A 5,328-nucleotide genomic window follows, 5' to 3' on the forward strand; every position below is an offset into this window, starting at 1 on the left:
TTTGTTGCAGGCTCTTCGTTGCAGTGCGCATGGGCTTCTCTCTAGTTGTGGTGTGCAAGTTTTCTCTCTCTAGTTGAGGCAAGTGGGCTCAGTAGTTGTGGTGTGTGGGCTTAGTTGCCCCGCGGAATGGGGGATCTTAGTTCCCTGACCAGGGATTGAACCCGCATCCCCTGCATTGGAAGGTGGATTCTTTACCACTGAATCAGCAGGGAAGTCCCTGGATTAGTGCTCTTATAAGATGAGGAAGAGACACCAGAACTTCCTCTCTCTGTCATGTGAGGACACAGAGAGAAGGTGGCAATCTGCCGGCCAGCCCTCACAAAGAACCGAATCTGCTGACACCTTGATCTTGGACTTTTAGCCTCTATAACTGTTAGAAATAAATGTCTGTTGTTTAAGCCACCCAGTCTATGGTATATTTTATAGCAGCCCAAGCTAAGACAAATGTCAAATGTCAGGCTCACCTTTCCATGTTTCCATTCTCTCCAGGATCTTGCCCTCTCAGGTTCTTACTGTCAGACAGATTTTTAAAATTATCCAGCTGTTCTGCTTGTTTGAGGTGGGAGGTTTGGTTTGATCCAGGCTGGTGTTCAGAGCCAGAAGCAGAGGTCTCAACTATTCCTATAGCATAATTGCTCAGTTATAATGATGGTTAGCATAAAAATGCAGGTTTAGGGTATTAGCTTTGGTGTAATAAACTCCATCTGAGTGGGTTTTAAAAAAAGTACACATTGGTTCAACTGATTGGAAAAAGTAGAAAATTATAGTTTTCTATTAAGGTAAATTATTCTAATTAAATGAGTCTAAGAAGCTTTGGAGCCATCACTGGAAACATACACTATATCACAGCTAATTTCCCACTATTTTTCCCGCAGTGAAGTATACCTCTGGTTTATAGTAGTAAGAGTTAGAGGGGCTGCTAGCATTCCCAACCCTCCACCTGGATCACACGGCCAGACGCAGCCAGGCCCCGAAAAAGACAACATATTTGACTCAGCATGAGAGCCCAGGCAAACACAGTCAACAAACATATAGCAACCAAATTTAAACAGTCTTATCTTACGTCTCCAGAAGTTTCAGAAATTGTCCTTTTAAAGGACAAACATCCACAAAGACTGAGAAGATGAAAACAGAAAAATAATTTTCCATAACAGAGATGTGATACTGCCAACTACTTGTCAAATGACAATTGCTGTTTTAAGCTTTCCCCCAACAGATGGTTCATGTCACATGGGTGAAAAGGCCATCAAAGCACAAAGTTCGACCTGTTTGGCAGAGTATCAGCATGAACAATTAACCCGAAGGCCAGGATGCCTGCTGAATATTGAACTGCATGTCCTACAGGAAGAGAGGGAAGAAAAAAGCAGTTGGGAAGGCTGAGGGTATCGACTACAGGCACCCATGTTTTGATGAGCAAATGGGCTTTATTACCAAGGCTGGGCCTTGGTATAGCTTGGTATAGCTACAGTTACTAAGTAAAATGCCTTGGGAACTAGATGGATGGAAATAAATCTATGAGCCCAAGAGACCATTCCCTAAGAAGGTTACAGACTGGTTAACATGATAATGCTTTGGCCTCCAAACACAACTGGGAGACTCAAGACCAGCAGCTCAATTTGGATTGCTTCAGCTAACAAAATAAAGAATGATGACAGGAAGTCCATGGTGGTCTCTCAACTCCCTGGAGGGACACACAGAGAAGAAAAACTTGATTACGGGCAGGTGATAACCACAGAATCTATTAGGATTAAATGGGTCCTCCATGTAGACCTAGTCTAACCACCTTATCTTATAGAAGATGAACTGACACCACCCAGGGAGCTCCTTTTCATCTGTCAGAACCCATATCAAACATCAATTCTTCTGCAAAGCCTTCCATGCTTCCATTTGGTGGCTTCCTTCTTTGTTATTTTCTAATCTGAAGTGTCAGCTCCATAATTTCAAAATCTCAAGCAGACAGAAGGTCCTCCACAGTGTTTCTTGAACGGACAAGTGAGAAATGACATGTGTAATTTCACAGAGCAAGACATGGGCCAGTCATCCTGAGCTCCAACCCGGACAATTTAGTCAGGCTTCAAGGCAGGTTCCCAAGTTTGAAAACACCCTGCAAAAAGTAAAAGATAAAAAAAATTTAAACATTAAAAAAAAAGAATAATAAAATGAACCACCATATACTCACTACTAATATTCAACCTTGTTTCCATCTATGCCTCCACCTACTTTCCATACTGCTACATAAACCTATTTAGATTCTTTTTTTAAAATAAATTTATTTATTTTTGGCTGCGTTGGGTCTTCGTTGCTGCACGCGGACTTTCTCTAGTTGCAGTGAGCGGGGGCTGCTCTTCATTGTGGTGCGCGGGCTTCTCATTGAGGTGGCTTCTCTTGTTGCGGAACATGGGCTCTAGCCGCGCGGGCTTCAGTAGTTGTGGCACACAGGCTCAGTAGTTGTGGCTCATGGGCTCTAGGGCGCAGGCTCAGTAGTTGTGGCACACAGGCTTGGTTGCTCTGCTGCAATGTGGGATCTTCCCGGACCAGGGATTGATCCTGTGTCCCCTGCATTGGCAGGCGGATTCTTAACCACTGTGCCACCAGGGAAGTCCTACATAAAACTATTTAGAAATAAAATCTAGATATCATATCATCTGTAAATATTTTAGCACATATTTCCAAAATACATTGAAAATGTTAAAATATTTTTAAATACTTAAAAATTAACCATAATATTATCATTCTGAAATAATGTAATACTTTTTAAATATCAAATACCACATTGGTGTTCAAATTTACAAGTGTCCTGTGAATGTCACTTTTTTTTTTTACCATTTATTTGATTTAGAATCTAAACGCAATATTTTCCTTGCAATTAATTATTAAAGAACTGAGTCATTTGTAGTTTCACAAGATGTGGATAGTTTTGATTATATTCCTGTAGTATTGTTGATACAGATGAGGCTTGATCAGATGTAGCTTTGATTTGTGTGGGGGCAGAGCTGTAAGGAGTGTCAAGATGACTTCAGAGTTTGTGCTGAGTTTTTCACATTAGCACATCATGTGGGTTCTCTCTTTTCAAGACTTAGTAGCCATAGCTGATCATGCCTACATCCATTAATTAATTAGGAATACAAAATGGTGATGTTCTATCTATCATTCTTTCTTCATTTATTAACTGGAAATACTTTTACAAGGGGAAATTTCCCCTCATCTACCATCTGGCCACCCAAGCCCAATTTTAAAACAATTTAACCAAGACCATGCTTTCTCTCAAGTTAGAATCCTCTGCAGGAGGATGAACAGCTTTAAGCAAACCTTCATTTATTCTTTATTTTTTAGTCAAGAGTTAACTGAAAGACGGTGGGCCTGACGGCTGCAGAAAAGACCATCTCACTTGGTTCTGAGGACCTGCCTGCCCTGAGATTTTCTTTAGAAGCATTGCTCCCGGGTTTGTTCTAAAGGTCTACCCTTTCTCTTTGAAAATGTTTTCTCCTGTAATTAAGGGAGTTTCTAATTTAGGGAACCGATAAAAATTCATCAAACTTATATTTTAAAAAAGTCATAATCCTGAAGCTGCAAAGATCTGGCTCCAGGGAAATCCTGAATTGAGGAAAGATGCTAATCAGGACAGAATTTAAGACAATAGTTTATAATCTTTCATCCTCAGAACCGAGACTATCCCAAGGAAATGCCAAGTAAAAAAGTAAAATCGGCGATTGATTTTGCATTTTGAGAAACTGACCAAGCTTTTAGATCAAATGCTGATTGCAAGTCTGACTCAAGGTTAAGCAGATAAAAGAATCCTTCAGGGTACCCCCGCTTTCGGTGCCAGCATGCTACGATTTTGAAAAACCAGACTCTGGCAATCAGAGACCTCACTTGTTCCACCGCTGCAGAGGAAATGAAGGATGCTTCGCCTCCAGTTCCTGGCTCGTGTTGACATGCCCTCGGGTACCTGCTGGCGCCAGACTGGGAGGGAGAGTGGTCCCTGTCTTACTGTCTGCAGAGGTTAAACGGAATCTCTGCTCCTCGACTGAGGAAAGGCATCTTCCTCATTAATTTCGTGAGGCCAGGGGCCGTCGCGGTGATCCAGCTCGGTCCACCCCCCCGGGGAAGCTGGCGGGGCAGCGGGCGCCCAGGCCTTCCTAGCCCCTCTTGTCTACTCCAGACCCCCAGGACTCAGGGCCTGGGAAAAATCCCGGCCTCTGTCGGGTCTCTCCCCGTAGGCTTTCCCTTGGCTTCCTCGTGGTTTGCTAACTCTTGGTGCGGCCTTGGGACAGTCTGTGCCTCCGTTTTCCCAGCTGTAAAGTAATAAGGTTAGACTGGACCCTCGATTCCCAGAATCACCCGGGAAGCTTTTCCAAAACCGTCTGTCAGGGTGGCCCTGGGGACTCACCGGATCGGAAAGAGGGGCCCCGGGGCTCGCGGCCCGGGCTGGAACCCAGGACCCGGGCTCTCCCGCCTCTCCAAGCGCTCCACCCACCGGCCTGCTCTCGCCCTCGGCCCGGGCGGGTTCCGGGAGGCTGGGGAGGGCGGACCCGGCTGGGCAGCCCCACCGGAAAGACTCGTTTTAGCCGGAGCAGTCGGAGGCCGGGCGGAAACAGACTTGTCACCCCCACCTCGGGCCCTCCGGGTCCCCTGCCCCCAGCGCAGCCCCGCCGGACAAACGCCGGCCCGCAGCTGGGCAGCCCTGGGGTCACCCCTCCCACGCCGGTCGCGCCCCCCAGGCCACACCTGGGCTCCGCCTCGGGTCCCGGGGCTCTGACTCCGCGGAGCTTCAATGGGGGAGGGGAGACCGACCAAGAAGGGGGCGGGCGCGACCCGAGAGGGGCCCCGTTGCCAAGAAACCGACCCCGCCTCGGGCTCTGGCCGCAAGCAGCCGCGGCGCAGCTGCTTCTTCCCCCTCCCCCCACATCATCCCGAGCAGCCCTGTAAGCCGCAGTGCTCAGGCGACCCCAGGCGGAGACCGGAATCTCGGACGGCGGCTCTGCGGGTGAAAGCCCTCGGGCACGCCAGCCGACGACCCCAGGCCCTCCCGCCCCGCGTGGGCCGCGAACGCCGCGCCTCTGGGCCCGGGTGGGGCCGTCCAGCCGGCCCAGTCACTCCACCTCCGTGGGCCGCAGCTTCCAAATGGGGCGCTCGGGCTGAGCTGTGTGGCAGTGAGACTCAGGCCCATAAGGAAGGCCCGGCTGAGTACGGGCTGGTCTGGGGTTAGTGGCTCAGGTCATCTGGTCAGCTGGCGCGCGCAGGGCCTCCAGCTCCGCCCCGGGGGTGTCAGGGCACGAGGGAGGCCGGCCCCGCCCAGGCTGCAGCCCTGAGGAGCACTGACAAAGC

General features: G+C 48.4%; 1 long non-coding RNA gene across 1 annotated transcript; it reads right to left on the reverse strand.

Moving 5' to 3' along the window:
• Positions 1-468: 468 nt before the first annotated feature.
• Positions 469-4,627, reverse strand: LOC309794461. The gene is made up of 3 exons (XR_014292051.1): positions 4,391-4,627; positions 886-2,104; positions 469-621 (listed from the first exon to the last, which is right to left on the reverse strand). It is a non-coding gene; the product is annotated as an uncharacterized lncRNA (long non-coding RNA).
• Between the last annotated feature and the right edge of the window lie 701 nt (positions 4,628-5,328).

This window comes from Mesoplodon mirus, assembly GCF_964341445.2.
Source record: "Mesoplodon mirus genome assembly, chromosome: 19".
NCBI classification, from domain to species: Eukaryota; Metazoa; Chordata; class Mammalia; order Artiodactyla; family Ziphiidae; genus Mesoplodon; species Mesoplodon mirus.